Here is a 13,772-nt window from a genome sequence, read left to right on the forward strand (position 1 = left end):
AATGAAATGGTTCATAAGAACCAACTATTCAAGGGTGAGCATTAGCTTCAAATGTCAGTGCTGAAAATAAGTTATGAACTCCCCATGACAATACACCTGTAAGAAACTGTGTCTACCTTCATTAGCAGGTAGGATTATATGTTTCAGACACTGGGAGTGCTTGGCACTCAAAGCTTTTCAGGGCCAAATGCCTCCTCAGATCTCATGGTCCCTCTAGTCTCACAGCTCTAATGTTTTTCTTAGCTTGGGAAAGTACACCCTACAAAACTAGAACATATTAAACATAACCACCCAGAGACACAGAAAAAGAATAGAAGGAAGAAAAGACTGGCATGCCTGCCTGTGCAAGGGGGGTGGTTCAGGAGGTGGGGGGTACTTATGTTGGAGACACAGATATGTAACTTTCATATCAGATAAGAAATGGTTCAGCTTCTCTAACAGGAAGGATGGAGTACCCAGGTGACATGCAAGGGAGCTAGGCTAAGAAAACATCCTTTGCTAACAGTAGCTCCAAAAAGATAATCTTACTCTAGAAGTGATACCCAGTATGAAATGCTTGGCACAGGTGCTGAGGCTGGACCATATAGCACCCACACCAATAGCTTCTGAAGAAGCATCCCACAAGAATGTAGTACGGATGGCCACTGCTCTTGTGAAATAAATGTGCATGCACAAGTTCATAGGTAGGCACTAGGCTATCGGCCCAAGGACCTAAGTAAGCCTAGCCAACAAGATTCCCTGGCTTATACCACCCAAGAAAGTTATTTTCCTGTGTTCCTGTCGAGCAGAGGCACAGAAGTGATCCCTGGGGTGTATTTCCTATTTCCCATCCACTCATCAAGATTTTTCTTGAAGAGTGCAAATGAGGAACTTTGCTTGACATAGATGGGTAGCTTGTTCCAGAGTATGGGAAGTCCCTGGGACAAGAATCTATCCCTCCAGCATGTCCTGTTTATTGTGGTGAAAAGGTTTAGGTCCCTAGAGCGTGTAGCTTAGAGGGATTGGGATTTCTTTAGGTGTAGCATGTCCAACAGCTCTGGGTTTGACATAGCTTTATATGTTAGGCAGAGATCACCTAGGAGTGGGCGATATGCTACAGAGTAAAGCTGGAGTCTTTTGAGACGATCTGCGTAGGGCATCTGTTTGAGGCCAGTAATCCTCTTTGTGAGGTACTTCTGTGGCCTTTCCAGCTGCTGCAGATGTCTTGTGAAGTACCTTCCAAAAGGGGTGTTGTACTCTATAATGGGTTTAATGAGTGTCGAGTAGAGGGGAACAATGACCTTTTTTTTCCTGGATGAGAACCCTTTTGTGATGAGGTGTGCCACACAGAAGGTCTTCCTGACTACTGTGGCGATGTGACTATTAAAGGAGAGACTACTGTCCGCCTGGGTCCCAAGGTCTCTTATCACACATTCGGCGTTAAGTAGACTGCCGCCTATGTGGTAGTTCATGGGTACAGAGCTTTTACCAAAGAGGATGACAATGCACTTTTTGGCTATGAGCTTGAGGCCATGGCTCTGACACCAGGCATCTGTCTCAGTGAGGCCTTTCTGCAGGATGTCCACATCATTTGAGGACTTGACTATGGCTCCTAGTTTGCAGTTATCTGTGAACTTCGTTAGCCAAAGGCCTTCTGAGTTAGCCTGTATGTCACAGAAGTAGATACAAAACAGGAGAGGTCCCAGGAATGACCCCTGTGGTACTCCACTTGTCACTGGTTTGAAGTCAGATTTGGAGTCTGCAACTTTTACAGTGTGGGTTCTGTCAGTGAGACATTTGGCAACCCATCTTGTGACGTAGGGATTTATACCTAGTTTAGCGAGTTTAGCTACAATTCCAGAATGGGGAATGGTGTCGAAAGCCTTGGCGAGGTCAAGATAAGCTGTGTGAACCACCTTACCCTTGTCTACGGCTTTGGTGACTGCCTCAAAGAAGTTGATCAGGTTCAATAACCATGATCTGCCTTTCACAAACCCGAACTGCATGGGGTCCAGAGTTTGGAGGTTACCAATGTCTTTGTTTATGAGTTCCATAATGATACGTTCCATGGCCTTACAGACCGGGCTCATCAGGCTAATAGGGCGATAGTTCCCGGGATCAGTGGTGGCCCCCCCTTTGTTGAGTGGGATAACTGTTGCTGTGCGCCATTCAGTGGGCACAAAGCCTGAAGTGAGGCTATGATTGAACATGGTGCTTAGGTGGGGAGCCAGTTTGTTCTGAAGTTCATGTAAAACGCAGCCTGGGATGTTGTCCGGTCCCATGGATACTGTGTTTTGGCTTTAAAGAGTGCAGCTTTTACCTGCGTAGTTGTGATTACAGGGATTCTGCATTTTTCCTGTAGAGATATGGGCCCTTTAGGGGGTGGGGGGATAAGGTTAGAAGTGAACCTATCTGCCAGGATGCTGGCAATATTAGCTGGTTCTGTAATTTTCATGCCGTTGTGCTGTAACTCAGGGCAGATATGGGTGTTGCCAATGAGATTCTTGACATAGCCATAGAATGCTTTGTGGTTGTCCTTAGAATCAGTGGTGATTTTGTTTTCGTAGCTAGCTTTGGAGGATCTTATAAGGGATCTCAGCTTCTTACTGAGGCTGACCAGGGAGCTCCTCCACTCATGGAATTTTACTCTTTTTTGCAACAGTTTCTTCCTTCTGTTGTAGAGTTTGTTTGTGGCAGGGGACCACCAGATTGGCTTCCTTTTTTGGAGGACAGCATCTTGGTTCTGTTTGGAATAGCACAATCCATGCACTCGTGTAAGTGCTTATAGAGTGCATCTGTGCAGAATTCAGCAGTCGTAACGGTATTGTCCATCTGCATGGGTGTCATGAAGTTCGCCACTTCTATCTTAAGAAGCATGAAGTTGGCTTTGGAGAAATTTTTTACTGTGGTTTCCTTAATGGGGGGTGGGGACAGGATGTGGATATCTAGGGTGATTAGCTTATGGTCGGATCTGACCAATGAGGAGTTGACTTCAGGTGTAGAACACTGGTCTAAGATATTGTTGCCCCTGATGTGGGTGTGGATAAGTTGATCCAGGGCATTGGAATTTATGAATTCCAGAAAGTGTTGAGCGAAGGAGTTGGTACATGAGTAGTTTTCCCAGTTAATGGTGGGGTAGTTGAAATCACCCATTATTAGGATGTTTGGCTGAACCCTAACATTTTCCAGTATATCAAGAAAAGAGGAGTGGAAATCCTGGGGCATGGTGAGCGATCTGTAGCAAGCTACAATTTGGATTGCAGTTTTGCCCAGATTTAGTTGCACTTGGATAAATTCAGATGCATTATGCTGAGCAACTTGCCTGGAGGTGTGGATATCTTTAATGACTATGGACACACCTTCACCTTTGGTGTTCCGGTCCAGGTTAGATGGCCGAAAAGTGTGGTATGAGTTACAGCCTGGTAATACAGGGATGCTCTATACAGCCAGGAACCAGGTCTCAGTCACTGCACAAATATCGATGTTCTCCATTTTAAGGAGTGCCTCGAGGGAGTGCATTTTGAGATTTAGACTTCTAGCATTGAGTTGCATTACCCTCAGTTTTTGCTTGCCTGTTCCTGTTATGGTGGTGAATTTGTCATTTGAACCTTGCCTAAAAAAGGCACTATAGGGGCGGCAAGAGCCTTAGCCAGTATCTGGAATCCCAGGGGTGACAGGTGCAGGCCATCTATGGCAAAGCATCATGGTCTGTCGACCATGTCATCCCAGGCAGACAGATACTCAATCCCCTTAGAATGACACCAGAAGCTTAGCCAACAGTTGAAGTCAATCATTTTGTCCTTGTACTGTGGTATTATTCTGGGCGATGGCGGGATGTTACTCAGGGATAGGGTCATACCTGCCTGGGCTACAAGATCGGAGAGCTCTTCCATGTCTCTTTTCATGTAGTCCAGGGCGGTACATCTCAGGTCGTTCACACCAATATGGACAATGACAGAGTCATATTTGTACTTGCTGTAGAATGACTTGAGTGCTTGTGTTATGTGGTGGATCCTGGCACCCGACAGCCAGCTGACAGTAACCTTCTCCTTGTTTAGCCTGGTGAGTGGGACATCAGTGTGCCTGACTATAGTGTCACCTATGAGTAGAGTGTTGGGTACGTTGTTTTTCCTTATGGGCTGTGGTTGAGTGGCACACTGAGTCTGTGGGCTATGTGTCATTTGGGTTGTGTTAGGGGGGTGGAGGTTGCTTGTATTTCTGCTTTGGAGGTCTCTGCTGTTTGAGCAGATTATTATTGAGAGCCTCCGCAAATGCTTTTGTGTTTCTATGTGTGGATTTTGTTGGTGTAGATTTAGTGGGACTATGGGATGAGTGTGGTGTGGTGCAAGTGTTTACCTTCTCCTCTTGACTGCCAAGGTGTACATCACTCATTATCTGATATCTGTTTGGAAAGCATAGCTGGATAACTGTAAGCACTTTATTTATGGGGCATGAGAAACTAATAGCTGGTTGTTCTGTCTGAAACTCTGTGCCTTATGAAGTGGAATATTACACTTTGATGGACTGTGTGATGGAAACAAAAGAGGTACACTCCTTCATTCTGGTGATCTGGGAAGAAAACATGGAGATTAAATCAACTGGTTCAAACTGGTCTCATCCCACTACTTTAGGTTTTATGATTTACTCTTTCCCTGTGGAAATTTAAATGGGGTGGGGGGGGGGGGCTTAAACAACAATGCATGTAATTCAAGCACTTCAAGCTGAGGTGATGGCTTCCAGAAAAGTGTATTCCAAAACAGATATCTGAGGTTGGCTTTGCCACTGGCTTAATGGGCAAGTACGTTTACGATGAAATAAAGATTGCCAAGGTGACCTGATCTCTTATTATAATACTTAAACAGAAGGTGTCCCCAAGAAAGGCCTAGCTGACACACAGATCTACTCTGTAGGTGTAGGCAGGTGCAGTGGAACAATACAAAGAAATAACAAACTGCTGCTAAATAAATATGGAATAGCTAACACCTTTGTCAAAATGCTCTGCAAGGTACTACACATCCTTTTTCAAAGGATTAATCCTGAGTTCAGTCCTGTTTGGTTGATTTAAACAGCATTTTCATGTGTCCTTGTACATCTTTTTTGTAGAATGGTTCTTTGACAATGTCAGAATCTCAACTAACTTCAGGGGATGCCAAGCCAAGTTGCTGGATGTGCAGAGAACTGGAGAATCCATGCTGACTTTTGGGGGCATTAAAGTCTGACTGGAGTTTGCTGGAGAAGTAAGTTATCAACTCTCAGAAGGTTATTATACTAAAAAGGCTCTCCAGCATATATGGGGTCAGCTGAGGAAAGCACACACTTGTCAGGACCAGAAAGGGGCCATCACAATCAGCTTGAAGTATAGCCTCTTTGCTTTTCTATATGGTGATCGTTATCAAGGGTGTTGGGTGGGTAAGACATGCAAGAAATCCTTGGACCACCTCTCCATAACAGCCTCTCAAACCTTCTGGTCCTGAGTCAGAATAAAGATGAATCTCTGATATTTCACATCTGACTATAAGGTAAAAACATCTGTGTCCACTTGCCCCCATCTGTGAAATATTGTATTGGTCATCTTCTGGTCTACTTACCATTCATGACTTCTGCACAGTCTGTCTGCCAAGGTTTTGACTGCCCATGGGATGTGTATTACTAAGAAGAACAGGATGTGGGAAATGGCCCAGAGACAAAGTTTTGTGGACTCTGAGCACAAGAGGAAGAAGTGAGCTCCATTCTCATTTGTCAAACCTCTGCTATACTGCCTGTGTGGGCCACCTCTATCCCCCTACAATAAATAATCTAAGATGACTTTCAATGTGAGAAATACTACATGGAGGTCGAGCCCACTGATGTGTGCCTGGGGTTCCCGAGGTAACCATGAGTCTTGGATTGTTCTGCCTTGGAAATGACCCCACTCCCACCCGTGCGAAGATGCATCTGTGATGACTACTGAAAGGAGATGCGAGTCTCAAATGTGTTTTCTCTGTTAAGGATGGGGATATGCAGACATTATTAAAAGAATTTCTAGCAAGATTCCAGAGTGGCTATGTTCTGGTACATATGTTGGTTGTGCTCTTTACACTGGAGCCAGATGTTTCACTACAGGGGTTCACTTGTAGACGGGTGTGACGTACCATTTTGATCTCTGCCACCGTGCAACACAATCTTGGGGACTGAATCTGCAGTGCCACTTTAGTTGTTCAAGTGTGGACTGTAGAACACTGACTTTGTCCTTGGGTAAGATCATTTTGTAAGCATCAGTATCCAAACTATATCTTAACTAGATGAAACATTAACTGGGACGGAGCAGAGATTTGGAGAATTAGGACATAATGTCCAGGGACTTGAGCAAGCTGATAAAAGACTAGGAACGTTGACTGAATTATTCCTGAGTAAAAGCAGTACTGAGTCACATACCCAGACAAACGAATGCTCTAGTCCCTAGTAGCCATTTGTGAGCTGCTATTACCTCCATGCGCTTGGAGAGTACCCCATGGTCTGTAATAAGAAGGATGGATAGGCTTCTGATTTGGTAGTGATTGCCTCCAATCTTGAAGCACAAGTACCTCCAGGACTCTGTGGACCTCTTGACATATAAATAAGCATCCTTAAGGTTCAAATAGCAGATCCAGTTTTCTGGTGCTCTGATGATAAACAGGGAACTATTATTTGCACTGAAACCATTCAAAATATCTCCTTTACTATGAATGATTTACATTGCTAAGATCAAGAATAGAGATGAGGTCCTTTCTCGTTTTTGGCACCAACAAATAATCTTGGGTAGTATCCTTAACTTAGTATCTAAGCCAATCAAACAGTCCAAAGAGAAGCACAAAGGCTGGAAACCAGGAATACAGCCAAGCAATTTATTTAAATACTGGTAAGCGCTTTTGTCTGGTGACCATCACCAGACTTCTTCAGACAAGTTTAAACACCCCATTGTAAAATTTTATACACACACTAAATAGTACTAATTAAAAACTAATTAAATTTAATTGATGAATTAAAACTGATTAATGAAAGCAGCCCAAAACCAAAAATCCTGTAAAACCTAAAAGCTGAGAAACAACAAGGGAAGCAACACATGCTCTATTCACACAAATAAACAACAAAAACTAATATAAAAACATAAAAAACATATGAATTATAAAAATGTATGTGTATATATATATATATATATATATATATATATATATATATATATATATATATATATGTTTTAATGTATATAAAAATGTATGTAAAATATATATATGTATATATATAAATATCTATATATTAATACCATTTAAGCAGCTTTTATTCATCTGTCAAAAACTTTCAATTTGAGCTTACTAGAAATGGATATCACATCACTGAGTCCTGGTGGGAAGTAAGCATTAAAAAAAAAACTTGCAACCAGGTTTCTTTCTCCTCGAGAAGTAATTTCCAAGGTCCCCTACTGGCTTCACACTTGACTTGTTGGATCACCAGGAACTTAAATGTATGGTTGGAAAATGTCTTTAAATGTCTATATAAGGCATTTTTTTCATCCTGCTGACGAATCTTCTAAAGATGTTCATAAATACATTGAGCCAGTTTACGCTGCGTTTTCCCAGTATAAAAAGCTGGACACTGGGAACAAACAGCAGCGTAAACAACTGCATGAGTATGAGTTATATTTACCCTTAACCATCATTTTTGTGTCACGAATGTTAATGACTGATGCTCTCAGTATGTGCCTACACTGATGGCACATACCACAGGGTGCCATACTCCCCCTAGTCTCAATAACTACAGGTTTTTCAAGCAGGCATTTAATATTCCTACCTTTCCGGAATACAAAATTAGGATGTTTTCCAAAGGTGTCCAACACAGCCTGTTCGCGCATAAGAATGACCCAATTTTTTCTAACAATGTCCTGCACTATATAACTATCACTAGACTATGTGCAAACAAAGGGGCATACAATCTCCTCAGTGCTACCAATACCCTTTTGTGATTCCCCATTAGTGGATATAACTTCCCCACAAATTGTATTATAATTATTAGTTCTAGAAAGCAACAGGTGTTGGTCTTGTCCTATCATATCAAAACTTTCCAATACAGGGACATAAAAACCATTACTTTGTTTATGACCTCCTGTTTAATATTACATATCAAACCAACAGGATACCCCGTCGAGAAACATTTTACCCATAAAATCACATTCCAATAAAAAATCATTAAACAATATGACCATCCGGGCAGCTCTAACAAACTGGCCCTTCATTATCCCACGCTTAACATGCATAGGATGACTGCTAGAATAATGAAGCATACTATTCGAATATGTGGGCTTCCTAATGATTGTTGATTTTATATACCCATCCCCTATTTTTGTAATCAATATAGCTAAATAAGAAATCTTTTCCTCTTCCACTGTATAGGTGAATTTGAGGAAATTTGTGCTTTGATTAAGAAATTCAATGAATGCAGGTATGTCTTCTAAGGGTCCAGTCCATGCCACAAACAGGTCATCAAGGTATCGAAGATACAAGGCAATATGTATAAAAAAGGGGAACAAAACAAAAAATGTTTCTCCCACCAGGCCATCACTATGTTGGCAAACAGGGGTCTGCAAGCTGACCCCATTGCTACACCCTCGAGTTGTTTAAAGTGATGGCCCTCAAAATAAATATAATTATTTTTTAAAACTATCTCCATCATTTGGGTATAAGTATTAATGACCCTTGCTCAATACCAAATTCATCATACAAAAAGTCAGAAAAACCAATCCATCCCCATAGCATGGGGAATATAACTAAAAAGGTTCTTGACATCAATCGTGATGAAAACTCCCCCTTCTGCAAAGGGGAATAAGACCTTTGCATTTTTCAAAAAATTGCCATGAATCACGGGAAAGGTATGGAATGTTCAAAACCTTTTCTTTAAGTTTACTATCCATGAACCTGGCTATATAACTAGTTTTTCACCAGCCCGAATCCACTACTGGCCGAAGGGGAGGGTCAGCCAGGCCCTTGTGGATTTTTGGAACTCCAAATATGACTGGAATTTTAGGAGTTTCAGTTGCCATGTAATTATAATCATCAATACTGATCTGTTCCTGAGTGACCATATAGTACAGTTTTGTACCTACCATAAATGTAGATGTTCGAGTGCTAATACAGCTGCAGTCATAACAGATGGGTTTTCCTGCCGTCAGGCGGGTCCTCGGTCGGCCGAATTCCAAAGTCTAGGTCCGGCGTCGGATGTCGTCGCTTCTTCCCTGACGTCAGTGCGACAGGGGTATAAAAGAACCAGCCGACGCCATTTTCTTCAGTTTTTCTTGCCCCAGATGTCAGGTGCCCCAGAAGGAAGGCAAAACATAAATTTATGTAATAATGCAATGCAATAAAATCAAAAAACAGTAGTTGCAAGCAAATACACCATAAAAGAATACCCCAATCATGTTGTATGAGGAGGTGTTAGCCATTAGGCCTGTCCCAAGAGGGGAAGGAGGGAGGGAAACCTGGACTGCAGCTGTATTAGCACTCGAACATCTACATTTATGGTAGGTACAAAACTGTACTATGTTCATCGTGCATACAGCTGCAGTCATAACAGATAGGTAGAATCCCAAAGCTAAAAAAGGGGTGGTAGGCACTAAGTGGAACTAGGAGGAGCCAGGATGCCCTGCAAGACTGCAGTGGCAAAGCCCGCTCTAGATTTGGAGTATAATGGTAGGTGATAGTGCTTGGAGAAAGTATGTACAGAACTCCAAGTGGCTGCTTCCAAAATATCTTTGGTAGGAACCCCCCTGAGGAAAGCTGCAGAGGTAGTTGTGGCCCTTGTGGAGTGAGATCTGATGCCTGTAGGTACAGTTTTACCATGAAAAGAGTAACAAAAGCGAATGCAGTGGGCTATCCATTTTGAGATTGTCTGTTTGGAAATAGGCTTCCCTTGAGCACCTGTAGCATAGGACACAAAGAGTTGCTCTGATTTTCTGAAAGGCTTTGTTCTGTCCAAATAATAACGGAGCTGTCTGTGAATGTCCAAGGAATGTAGTAGTCTCTCCCTTTGTTTTGTGGATTAGGGTAAAAGGTAGGTAAGTGGATAGCCTGATTCAAGGCTACCCTGGATACTACCTTTGGCATAAAAGAAGGGTTGGTTTGTAAGGAAACTTTGTCCTGATGGAAAATGATGAAAGGCTGCACAGCCATGAGGGCTTGTAGTTCCGAAACCCTGCGTGCTGAGGTGATAGCCAGAAGGAAGGCTGTTTTCCATGACAAATATTGCAGTTCTGTTGAAGCAGCTGGCTCAAAAGGAGGTAGGGTCAGTTTTTCTAGAATGAAATTGAGATCCCAAGCAGGTACTGGTTGCTTCCTTGGGGGTTTTATATTCTTAGCCCCTCTGAGGAACTCTTAAGAGAGGGTGAGAGAATAAAGGAGGATCAGTGTTGTACTGAGCAGAAATGGCTGAGGCATGGATTTTGATGGAGGAGAATGAAAGTCCACTGCTTAGCATCTGAGCTAGGTACTGTAATATTTGAGGTAAATTCAGTATTTCAGGATTCTGACCCTTTTTCTGATTCCAGGCACAAAACCGTTTCCATTTTGCGGAGTAGGCTTTTCTAGTAGATGGCCTTCTGGCCTCCAAAATGACATCCTGCACCTCCTTGGAGAGTAGGGTCTGTTGTGAATTTAAGGAATCCTCCATGCGGCTAGATTGAGTGTTTTCAGCTGACTGTGAAGAGTTTTGAAGTTGTGCTGAATCAGTAGAAGAGGCATTAGAGGAAGGATCCATGGTGGGGAATGCGTCAGGCTCCTCAAGAGTGGGTACCAGTGTTGTCTTGGCCAGTCTGGAGCAATGAGAATCATCTTTGGTCTGTCTGCTCTGGCTTTTAATAGAACTTTGGGCAGCAGAGGAAGAGGTGGAAAGGCATAAACTGTCATTGTTGTCCAACTGAAAGAGAGTACATCCACTTTCCAGGCCTGTGGATGAAAGGTCCTTGAGCAGAATTTTGTCAATTGGTAATTTCTGTGGGTGGCAAAGAGATCTATGTCTGGCCTTCCCCATGCTTGAATTATCTTTGTAAAAACTTAAGGATGCAACTTCCATTCGTGTGGATCTGTCATATTTCTGCTTAGGTTGTCTGCCAGCATGTTTTCCTTGCCTGGCAGGAACTGTGCTTGAAGTTGGATTTGTAATTCCAGAGCCATGTTTCAAAGAGACATAGCTAGCCTGCATAGGGGGTATGAATGGGTTCCTCCCTGTTTGTTTATGTACCACATCACTGTGGTGTTGTCTGTCCTTATCAATAGCTGGCCTGGATGCAGTAGGTCTTTGAAAGCCATAATAGCATTTATTACTGCTAGCATTTCCTTTTGATTGATGTGTAGGTGCTTTTCTTTTTGGGACCATTTGCCCTGAATGCACCGATCTGTCATGTGCGCCCCTCAGGCGTAGTCAGAGGTGTCTGTTGTGATGACTTGATTTGCTTGAGGCTTGCAGAATGGGAGACCTATGTTTCTTTGGCATGCTTGAGCCCACCACAGAAATTCCTTTTGAAGACATGGAATCAGTGGTATAATTGTTTCCAAACTGTGGCTGTGTTGAGACTATATGTTTTTTAGGTACCATTGAAGTTTTCTCATATGCAGCTTTGCACATGGGATTAGTAGGATGCAAGATGCCATGAGCCTGCAGGATTTTCCTTGCAGTTAGCCTGGTGAAGGTTGCCAGTTTTCTGAAGTAATGAGTTAGTTGCCCTTGTTTCTCTGGCGTGAGGTAGGCCATCTGGGTGTTTGTATTCAAGCTGGCACCCAGGAAAATTATTGTTTGAGAGGGTATCAGTCTTGATTTCTTTTTGTTGACTGTGTATCCCAGAGAATTCAACAACATTATTACAAACGCCAGGTGTTTCAGAAGTATGTGTTTGCTGTCCGCTTGGACCAGGCAGTCATCCAAATATGGGTATATTTGTATCCCTTGAAGTCTGCAGAAGGCAATTACTGATGCCAGGCATTTTGTGAACACTCTGGGCGCAGTAGATAAGCCAAAGGGCAATGCAGAGAATTGATAATGGGTTGAACCTGCAAGAAATCTGAGGTATCTTCTGCAATCTTGTCTGATTGGGACATGCAGGTATGCCTCCTTGAGGTCCAATGTTACCAGCCAAGACTCCTTGCCCAGCATGGGAAGAAGCTGCTGTAATGTGAGCATCTTGAATTTTGGTACGAGTAAATATGTGTTTAGGATGGATAGGTCCAAAATAGGTCTCCAATCTTTGCCCTTCCTTGGTACCAGGAATAGTCTGGAATAAAAACCTTGACCCTGTTCTTGTGCAGGTACCTCTTGAATAGCTTTCATGTCCATGAGATCTGAAATTTGTTTTTGTGCCTCTGCCTTTTGATTGTGTGGCAGGTTTGGCATGCCTCTCATTTTTGGAAGGGTGTGAAAGTGGAATCTGTAGCCTCTGTCTATAATGTCCAGGATCCATTTGTCTTTTGTGACAATATGCCAATTTTTCGAAAATAATGCCAGCTTTCCGCCTAAAGGTGCTGCCAATTGAGCCTTGCTTGGCATGCAAAGGGGAAAGTCATTGGTTCTGCTTTCTGAATGGCTGTGAACTATCCTCACCACCTCTTGGTGTAGGTGCTTGCCATTGTCTGCCTCTAAATGATCCTTGAGATTGCCCTCTACCCCTCGGGCGCCTGTATCTACCTCTTTGAGGTCTGTCCATGGCTGGAAAGGACCAATTGTTTGAAGGCCAATTTCTACTGAAACGTGGAGGTTGTACCTGTAGGAAATCTTTCACTGTTTTGCCTTTTCCTCCATTTTCTTTAATACCTCCTCAGCTTTAACACCAAACAATACATCTTTTTGAAGAGGTGCATCTAGTAGTTTAGCTTTGACATGATCTGGTAAGGTTTGCTCTTTGAGCCAAGCATGTCTACGTATGACTGATCCTGTAACAGCAGCTCTACATGAGGCCTCTAAAGCATCAAAAACCACATTGCAAGGTATGTTTACCCACTTGCTCTGCACTATGCAACAAATCCTGCAACTCCTTCAAGTCTGGTTGTTCAGGTTGTGACATTTTACTTTTCAACTGAGATAACAAAAACTGTTGATACTTTAACATATGGAATTTACAGTTTAATGCCCTCATGGTTAAGGTGGCCGAGGTGTAAACCTTTTTCCCCCACCTTTCTAAAGCTCTGGAATCTCTCTCTGAAGGTAATGGATTTTTGGCAGTGGAGGCCTTAATTCCCTTGGGACCCTGTGAAATGGTTTCTGGGTCAGCCGTATGGCTTTTGTATAGGAATTGGTGTAAATCAGGAACCCGGTAATACCTGTCAGACTTGACTGGAGCTGGAGGTAAAGAATCTGGGTTGAGGTTGGCCTCTGAATACACATCATCTAGTATGTCTAAGACAGGAGGGATAGCCAGAGGCCTGTGCTGAGGGAGCAAGAGGAAATCCCTGAGCCTTTTCTTGGAGTCTGAGTAATCTTGGCCTTCCCAGTGGAAGTGTTCCCTCAAGGTATGCAAGGTTTCCCCAAAAGAGTAGTCCTCAGGGGGGTGGGAGACAGAGGGAATGGACTCCTCTGCATCAGAATCTTCAAAAGGGGAGTATGAATGTTCCTGGTCTTCAGAATGTTCTGAAGTAATGGAGGCCTGGTCCGAGGAAGGGTATTCTTCCTCCACTCTGGGCCTTTTGAACGAGGGGGGTTGGGAACCCCTGATAAGAGTAATCAAATCCTCAGCCATTTTGAGCATCTGCTTTTTAGGCATGGGGCCTTGAGAGGGGCCCTGTGGAGCTTGTCTTTTAGAA

General features: G+C 43.0%; 1 protein-coding gene across 3 annotated transcripts in view; it reads right to left on the reverse strand.

Annotated features, from left to right (window-relative positions):
• Window positions 1–13,772, reverse strand: part of ZFYVE27 (zinc finger FYVE-type containing 27) — a 1,067,636-nt gene that overhangs the window by 429,535 nt on the left and 624,329 nt on the right. The window lies entirely within an intron of this gene.

Source organism: Protopterus annectens, chromosome 14.part0, assembly GCF_019279795.1.
Source record: "Protopterus annectens isolate FY-2018-M chromosome 14.part0, PAN1.0, whole genome shotgun sequence".
NCBI lineage: Eukaryota > Metazoa > Chordata > Ceratodontiformes > Protopteridae > Protopterus > Protopterus annectens.